Source organism: Poromitra crassiceps (assembly GCF_964638095.1).
Source record: "Poromitra crassiceps genome assembly, chromosome: 8".
Lineage (NCBI taxonomy): Eukaryota > Metazoa > Chordata > Actinopteri > Beryciformes > Melamphaidae > Poromitra > Poromitra crassiceps.
The window spans coordinates 54,697,052-54,706,979 of record NC_139629.1 but is presented as its reverse complement, the minus strand read 5'-3'; the positions used below and the strand labels follow the sequence as shown (position 1 = coordinate 54,706,979).

At 43.1% G+C, this 9,928-nt stretch overlaps 1 long non-coding RNA gene across 1 annotated transcript; it reads left to right on the top strand.

The window, feature by feature from the left end:
- The first annotated feature begins 2,609 nt into the window (after positions 1–2,609).
- On the top strand, positions 2,610–9,349 carry LOC310781148. The gene is made up of 3 exons (XR_014552954.1): positions 2,610–2,717; positions 3,036–3,159; positions 9,261–9,349. It is a non-coding gene; the product is annotated as an uncharacterized lncRNA (long non-coding RNA).
- Positions 9,350–9,928: the final 579 nt, after the last annotated feature.

Genomic DNA, 9,928 nt, shown 5'->3' with positions numbered 1-9,928 from the left:
TTGCTAGCTAGGAGTTCTCTTCACAATGCATGGCTTGCAGAAATGGAAATTCTGGGCCAAACTCAATTTATTTGGTGCAGGGTAATGGATAGCACAACTTAGTTGTGTCTTCTGATTTACTTCTCAACATGTGCTCATTAGCTCAGTGTCTATCAAAGTGTTTGTATGCAAAATGAGAATGTAGTGGGTAGCTTCAGCAGCACACATTGCTGTGTATTAATGTGTAAATGTATTCTTGTTAAGTTAGCTAAGAAAGCAGTATGATGAAACAGTATGAGATTTTCGTTGATTAAATTGATTGAGGACAAGGATGTTTGTACTCTATAGACCAGGAAATAACTGGGAGCCTGTAAGATGTTTCCCACCTGCTGCTGCAGTGTCCTCCCTGAAATCCATCCACAGCTTTCCCCCACCTGGATTTCATCTGTCTCCCTCTGCCTCTATGCTTCAGGTAAAATCTATTAGACTTCTGAGTACAAACTTGCTTGAATGATTCATAATTCACTGTATGAGAGAGTGACTGAGACGCTTTTATAGAAATGTCAGAGAAACCTGTATGTAAGTCATGCCTTTGCATATCTTTGCCAACAGCTACAGTGTGTCTAGCCACATATGTTCCGCTGTTCTCTGTTCCTCTGTGATCCACTCTGAACTCGCGTCACACAGCATAGCATAAGGAAATTGGGGAGTCAAGTGTTCAAAACTCTCTGCTACCAGTAGGGCTGCACGATATATCGTTTACACATCGACATTGCGATGTGCGCATGCGCGATAGTCACATCGCAGGACGTGCGATGTCAAAAGCAAATTAACTCGTCATGTTGCTTGATAAACTCTCACTTTAGGGGAGGCTACTGAGTGAAATGCAGGCTCTCTCAAAGGAGAGAGACGCCCCGCTACTGTACTCACTCATTTAGTGCTTAGCTTCAACACAACAAACATGCACAGAGAGCTCAATTGAATTATCTTTTGCTTATGTTGCGTTGCTGACAGACAGTAGCCCGTCTGTAAACGATGTGGTTGCGGAGGCGGACTTGTCCACAGTTTGCAGCGCACTCGCATACAGCAGGCTGGCTGCTGTAACTCAACATGTCCGTGGAGTGGAGATATTTACTCTTGAAACACCAAAAAGCAAGACCGCAACTTATGACACGAAGGCTGATTACTGATAAGTTGTCCGTGTTATCACTGTGGCTGTCTCTCCCCTTCAAGTCTCTGATGTTGCATCACATGATAGCAGTAACGTTACGGTAGAGTTAATCATACATAGCGACTTATTTACACAAAACATGTCAGTGAAAATAAAAAGAGAAGAGGTATATCTGGGCAATTAAATGTATATTTATTACTTTTCACGAATGAATAGTTTGTCACCGGTCGGCTGCATGTGAATCCTCGTCTCTCTGTACTGCCAGCCTTGCGCTCAAAAACCGGAACTCCGCAGATGCGGAGTGTACCACTTGGTCGTTTCTGGAGGGGGTTTCCGGGAGGTCAGACCAAGTGTGTAAAGTGGCAGGGGTGTTTCATTGTTGATTTATTGAAACGTTAGAAGAACGAAAGAAGTTGAAAGCAGTGATTATAATCAATGAAATCTAATGTTTTTCTGCAAATAGCATCATTGGGAGGTAGATTCTGGCACTCAATATTAGGGGTGGGCAATATATCAATTGTATATCAATATTGTGATATGAGACTATATGGTCTTAGATGTTGGATATGGTAATATGGTGATACAGCATACATGTTGTCTTTCCCTGGTTTTAAAGGCTGCATTACACTAAGTGAAGTGTAGGCTAGTGACATTTTAAAGTAGAATGTCATAACTTACTCACTTTTTCATGTATGTAGCCTAAGTCATGGAAATCCATTGGTCAAAATGTGTATGCACCCTGATAGATGACGCTCTGAGGCCTACAGTATAGGCGACAGCCCAGTGGTTGAGAAACATTAAAATACCTAATTTCCCCTCCAAAATCAGATGGACTCCTCTACAAAATCATCCCAATCATTCTAGAAGTATTCTTTTCTTTAAAATAGAGCTATTCTGGTAATCTGGTGAAAATCTGTATTTTTTCATATCGCAATATATATCGCAGGGGCAGGGAATATCGCAATGTCAGTTTTTTCCAATATCGTGCAGCCCTAGCTACCAGTCTCCGACGTCCAATCACAGATCCAAAGATATAATAATATCCCTATGGAAGCCAGTAGTTTAGGCGGCGGTTTTAATGATATTCCTGCATGAAACAACCTTTAAAAAGCAGTCTTTCCACAGCCTGTGCTGAATTTACAGCAGGGTGTTTGATCTCACTATCATGGTGCATGCGTCTGAGCAAACATACAACATTGCAGTCACACGGATACGGCAGCACATTGATCAAATCATCAAATCAAGTGTTGAACTTGAATGATTTGTGTCTTGTAAGGACATACAGGCTAGGCACCACAAATATGGTGCATGACAGAAATAAAACTGATCTATCTAGTATCTATCCAGTGCACCTGGGAAGTAAAACTTCATGAAATATTATTATATCTTTGGATCCGCGATTGGACGTCGGAGACGGGTAGGAGAGCGTTTTGAACACTCTACTTCCCCAATTTCCTTATGCTACGCTGTGTGATGCTAGTTGAGAGTGGACCACAGAGGAACGGAGAACAGTCAGGCTGGGGACCTTCAACCTGCCTCTCGTCTCAACATCGCCCAGCAGATACAGGTAGAGCTGTTGTGTGGTGTGTTTCATTTCATGTTCACATGGATGACCAACAGAAGTTTGATGACCACTATTGACAAAGGCGCATTATCTCACAACACTACTATAGACGGTTTTCACAGAATGGCCAGTCCTCCACTTTAATGATTTTTTTAATGCAACAGGAAGTGAGCTGGGGTTCAATTTAGAATGTTTTTGTTGTCAAGTTAAAACCATTTATAATAAGGCATTATGACTGCATACAACCACACATAACATTACACTGCGTCATTGTATGGTAACACACTTGTCTGCTATCTTGTCTCTTGTGTCTGCTTCCAGGGCCAACCAAGTGATGCATCTGCCTCCCCCTCTGTCCAGCCAATGGACACCTCCACTGCCATCCACTCCAACTCCTCACACCTCTTCTGCCCAGTCTGAGGACAACAGCCCATGCTGGACCCAAGTAAGAAAACATCTGCATCTCACACTGGATATGCAGTACAAGCAACTTAAAAAAAAAATCTACTCCAAATTACAGGATTATTATTAACTTGTTGGATTAAATGTGGATGCAGGGGAATGTGATTGGCTCATTGTTGTTATACAATCTCTTTACTTCCACGGTGATAGACAGCTTGAAGTCTGGCATTGTAAGTGTGTATCTAACTTCTGTATCATGATGTACTTACTGCCGGGCACATTATAGAGAGCCAAAGTGAACGTCACTTCCTGCCTTTCTCTCGGTACGAGCATCTGGAAAAATATGAATGGGGGTGAATGGTGAGAGACAATACTTTTTTGATCCCGTTTGAATTCTGCCACGGGGTACACATGTACATTTGTCAATTTAAAAGATAACTTTGCAAGTCAAGAAAGTCGCAGTTTGTTCTGAAACTGAAACGTAAGGTTTAGTTTTGTCAATCAACTACATCTCTCGTGTCTCACAATACGTCACACCATCAACAACGTGGACTGGCAGGAGAGATGTCACTTATGCGACTGGTTGTGCATAGTCTTTCTGATTTATAACTTATAGTGGCAAAAGTTGGTAAAAGTTCTTGACTTGCATGGTTATCTTTTAAATTGACACAAAATTACATTTGTACCCCGTGGCACAATTCAAACAGGATCAAAAAAGTATCGTCTCTCGCCGTTCACTCCATTCATATTTTTTCAGATGCTGGTACAGAGAGAAAGGCAGGAAGTGACGTTCACTTTGGCTCTCTATATAATGTAAATCCAGCTTACAGTCCCTGGCTGGCTCACTATGCTGCTTCCCAGCCGGGGAGAAAGGCGCTGCCGTCATGCCGCCAGGAATGAGCCATGAACCGCGGATGGGACATTGTGAATAGCGATATTCTAGAATGAGAGTTATGAAAAGCCAATTAAATTACATAGGCCTTTGCATTAACATTAATCCAAGTAATCTTTTGCATGCTTATCTGCACAGATATGGACATTTCCGGTGATCTGTGCCTCCTTGTGCTGTTTGATGCCCGCCCGGTAGTGATGCGCGGGTCACCCAGAACCCGCCGGGTCCCGCGGGCTGGGCCGCCCCGCAGGCGGGCTGGGTTGGCAAATTATGAAAATATCGCGGGTGCGGGCGGGGCAGGCTCAGAACGTGACAAAGCAACATTATTAAATAATTTAGAGCAATGAAACACGCAGAGTAATTAACCTTAAAGACGTTAACTCTCTCTCGCATGTAGGTACACACAATCAGACAGACTCCTGCTGCACTCTCTATAGCCTACATGGAGTAAAGAAACGCTTCAATGAGGTAGCCTATGTGCTCTCAAAACAAACACTTTGGAAGGATTATTCGCTGTAATTATTATTTTGAAGTGTCCATATAATGCCACCGCAGATTTTCTGTTGTGGACTCGACTGTGATCTATTTGTCAACTTTACTGCAACGTGAGTAGGCTGTGAACAATTGAGTGCGCATGAGGTAATTAAAAGAAATCAGACAGCGAGTCTGGCCGTATCTGCAAGCCGTGTGCGCACCTGCTGCACTACTACGTTTAGCCTACTACTGCAACAATTGAGAGCGCATGAGGTAATTAAAAGAAATGGGGAAGAATAAGAACTGTTTCTGTAGCCTGCCTAGTGCCTACCTCTATACCTGCTACCTCCATTTGAAACACTGCGCGGTCACGCCATCCGCACTTTGGGGAAGCGTAGTCGGTCGCGCTATCTGAAGACCATGGATTAATTGAAGAAAGACCGACATGAAAGCAGCAGCGCAACTCATCCAGAGCAGGCCTAGGCTACAACTGTTGTCGCGCAGGGCAGCATGTGAGTGTCTGTGTGTGTGTGTGTGTCTGTGTGAGAGAGAGAGAGGGGGGAGAGAGACAGAGTTATTAGCTGCTTTGCACACCTTGGAAGCTCTGCTGTGCTCCTCCTGCGTCCGGAGACATATTACATTAAATTGGCCGTTGCGGGCTGCTGGGTTGGGCTGGGTTCGGAATTTTCAGATATTTTAACGGGGCGGGCGGGGCGGGCTGGCTCCGATGACGGGTTGGGTTGGGGCGGGCCTTAAAAAAACCTGACCCGCGCATCACTAGAAAGTAGACATCATTATTGTAGTAAGCTAAATTATTTCATACTTGTAAAATAAAACTAGAGAAATTATTCCATTTTCGATTTGGGTCTTTTGAGAGGGGGGTGGGTCGTTCTCGCGTGGGATCCTTACGTCACCTGACAACTTGGTTTTCACTTTGAAAAACATGTCAAAGAAGCTGTCTGAGAGAGCCAAGTCATTAAAAAAATCGATCCTAACCCCTAAACTAAAGATTATTGCTCCTAAGGGACCCTAAAGCTGCGTTCACACCGACCTATTAAAGTTTTTCGCTGGCATCGAAAATACGCTCTCCGCCCGGGATGAAATATCCCAGCTCGAGCTAAATTACGCTGGCATCAGTCGCTCCCTGTTCAACGCTGATTGGCTGCCGTGTGAGAGTGTGTCAAATATCACACTGGCTTGGAACAAACCGCTGGTTATTGTGTGGCAACAAACCGCATTGACAGCTGACATGAAGGCTACGTTCACACAGCCAGCCTTAGTGCTTGAATCTAATCTTTTCCCACCTAAGTGACTCAGGTCAGTCTTTTTTATGACTGTGTGAACAGTACAAGTCACATTGAAAGTTACTTTTTTAAAGACGACCTGGGCTACTTTCAAATGTGGAAAAACATCAGATTCGAATCTGATGTTTTGGAATGTGACTCCGGTGTGAACAGACATCTTGCCCATATCTGACTTAATGCTTCAATGTGACTTTTACGTCATTCCAGAGCGACATTCGTCACTATTCTGCACTGGCGGGAGGAGGGAGGACCAGATTGTGATTACAAACATGGAGGACAGCTGCGAGGGAGGTAATCAGTGGAGGAACAGTGAGGTTTTAGACCTCATAAGTATTAGCAAGAAGTAGCAGCTATTGCTCCACAGAAAGCCATTATTAAAAAAAAATCTAAAAGCTCTCTTCCTCGCTATCATCTGCACCTATATTCCCTGTCTTCCACTGCACAATAACTTGTAAATTGAACCGTAAACAACAGATGAAACAACATCGTCAGCTACCGCCATGTTTACTGCTGTCTTCTTCTGGGTTTATGTAGAACAGCAGTGTGCTGCACATGCGGGTCACTTCAGGTCCGCGACCTGTTCACACTAGGGATGTCACGATACCAGAAATGTAGTAGTCGATGCCGATACCAGTGAAATTCCACGATACTCGATTCTTTTCGATACCACGGTAAAAATAAAAACAAAGCGATAAATCCCATGTAGTTCAACATACACTCCTTTATTAGAACCATTTGAAGTGATGTGTAGCCTTCATTATTTAAAACAAACAATACTGTGTGCGTTTAAACAGAACAAGTGGCATGTAGCCTTAAAGTAAAGAAAATACAATACTGTGTGGTGATGAGGTTTCTAGTTTCAGTGTAGAGTTTGGGGATCTCTGTGTACATGAAGTAATTCCTACATGGTAGCTCATATCTGGGGTTGAACTTTTCAAGCATTTTCTGGAATCCATGCTTTTCTACGGTGTAGATGTAGATAGGAACTTTGTCCATGCATATGAATTCAGCAACTGCCCAATCTAATTTCCGTGCTTCATGTGAGTCATGGTCATATTTTTTGAGCTTCAGAAAAGCCTCCGTTATTGTTGGCTGTTGCTGCTGCTGTGGCTGTTGCTGGCTTTGCCCTGGCCCGGCCCTGTCCTCCTGGTCCAAGTCCTCCTCTGGCTCATACTGTGAAAGAAAATATATATTTAATTTAGAAGGTAGGCTACAGCTTAATGACTATAAAAACAACACACACACACACACACACACACACACACACACACAGTGCAAGCAGTAGTTTACTGACATGGAGTGGTGACATTTAAAACGTTTTTTTTTTATCGTTTTTTTTGACAGAGTGAACGGTAGCCTATTCCAACCGCGCACACACACACACACAACTAAACAGCAATGCCAGCCTTCCTTCTCAAACAAAACGTTTGATAACTTATTATTTCAGGCTTGTTTAACATTACCTTAGGTAACGTTATTAATAGATGGACAATGACAACATGTGTTAACACGTTGTCAAGTTACGTTACGTTGAAATGAAACGCACTCACCTTGAAATCTTATTATTTCAGGGTTGTTTAACGTTAGCTTAGGTAACGTTATTAATAGATGGGCAATGACAACACGTGTTAACAACACGTTACGTTACGTTGAAATGAAACGCACTCACCTTGAAATCTTTGTAGAGGTCTGGATGTCGGTCTTTTAGATGCTTCGCTAAGTTGGATGTGTTTCCCCCTTTCAGCGTTTGCATACAGGTTTATCGGGTTCAATTATTAATCCATGCTCATCAGCCTCGGCTCGAATCCAAAGTACTTCCATCCCGACTTTTGGTGTTTTTCTTGGCAACTAATGGAGGGGCAGCTGTCGCTGTAGTTGTTGAAGAAGCAGATGCGGGTGCCGCCGCCATGTTGCATGTTGTTCTCCTGTGTGTAGTGTGTGGGTAGGTAGTCACGTGTTCACGGCTGCGAGTCTTAAAAAAAAAAAAAAAGGTTGCCAGATAACTGCTGATTTACAGCCCAAAAACAACACAAATGAAGCAACCAGATTTGCCTCCTCGGTTCCCGTCGGTACTTTGGGTATTGGAGGAAAGCGAGTACCGTCACGTTTTCAGAATGTTGGTATCGACTTGGTACCGAAGTATCGGTTCTCATGACATCCCTAGTTCACACTGGAGTCTGATATGGGCCACTTTTAAAAAGTCTGTGTGAACAGCCACACAAAAAATCAGATGTGAGCAACAAGTCAGATTCAAGCACTAATGTTTGCTGTGTGAACATAGCCGAAATGAAGTCTGTACTAGCTCACGTTAGGAGCACGCTGATAGGCTTAGCTTGTAAACAACTACAGTGGCTCGTAGTGGACGAATATCATGACATTGCGTAACGTTATAGCCCCCAGATGTCCGTCAATTATTGTGCCTGTTGACGAGCGATTTAAACAGAGCGACAGAGTGATTCCATAGGGTTGAATCAAGCGACAGAGAGAAAAATAAATATCTTGGTGTGAACACAGCTTTAGGAGCAAGAAATAAACGAGCACAGAATGATTAAAAAATGAGGAGGCTCTAGTTAGTCTCAAGAGATCAGAATGAGCAACAGATTTTTTTGCTATGGTTAGATGGATAACAGTGAAACTATGATCAATATAGTATTTTTTCTATGTTCTCCAATTGTGTTAACTATTAACTACTACTAACTTAACTACTTTATTCAGAATTGACATCACAACATACGTTTACTTGCATTTCACTTATGGTTATCCGCTTGTGTAAAGTAAAGGTAAAGTCCCACTGATTGTCACACACTTGAGTGTGCGAAATTTGTTCTCCGCATTTGACCCATCCCCTGGGGGAGCGGTGAGCGGCAGCAGTGCCGCGCTCGGGAATCATATGGTGATCTAACCCCCCAATTCCAACGCTTTGATGCTGAGTGCCAAGCAGGCAGGCAAATGGGTCCCATTTTTATAGTCTTTGGTATGACTCGGCCGGGGATCGAACTCACCTCCCAGTCTCAGGGCGGACACTCAAACCACAAGGCCACTGAGCTGGTGTAAGCACACAAATTGAAATATATCATGAAACGACAATGGTTTAAGCAAGTGTACTCAAACTTTTGACTGAGTAATGGCTAACTTAAGTTCTGGCCAAGGGACAACAGTTGGAAATTAGCCATCTGGCTAACACTGTCACATTGACAGTGATGTTATGTGCACTGTAGTGCGAAAGCATGTGAACTAAGCACAAGGCCAAAACATGCTGTGTGGCACTAAAAATCATTTCCCAAGGTTGGCAGGTCTGCTGTAGCAAGAGTGAGCAAAATCTCAGAACACTGGCAATTGTACAGGAAAGAGGAAATGTCACAATTAAAAAAAAAAAAGATAGTGGAATATCCTCAACTGTTATGTACACAAGGCTGAATTAATTCAGTGATAAGCTCAGTGTCTTCTTGCCCCTAACTGTAACTTCTGTTCCAGCTACTAATGTTGGAGAAGACTTGCTGCACTCACTCTCCCGGGATGAAATCAACAATCTTTTTCCCGGTCCTGAAAACTTCCTGAGGCTGTATGGCACCTTGTGATGTGAGACAAAAGGGTCAGTGCAGGGAGCACGTCAGTGCAACACCAGCCCCCTGCAGGAAGCACCAGCACCCCAGTGCAACACCAAGATCACAGTGATAACATGTATGTGGTATTGCATTTAATATACTGTATGCATCTGTGAGTCTTTGGATGAAAACGTTAGGCCACGCAACAGCTTTAGTGTCTGTCCAGGGATCTTAGTATTCCATTCATTTGTAAGAGTTTGGAAACCTAATATTTCCCAATACTTTTTTCTTCTGATGTAACCTGCAGCCAGCACCCAAGTGCCATGCCGATCTGAAACCAGCAATGCCAGTCACCTGCAATGAGCACCGCAGAGCAACGCCAGGATAGCAGTGATGAAACATGTATGTATTTTTTAATACTCTGTATGCAATATTGCAACAATACATTAGCCCACAGTCCACATACCTTTTGTTTTTGGGTCATGGTTTCACTACGCATTTTATGCATAAGGAGAAAAAAATGCTTCCATTTCTAAAATGGAAGCATGGAAAATGGAAATGCTTATTAGCAAAAAATCTATTTCTGGTCTATAATAT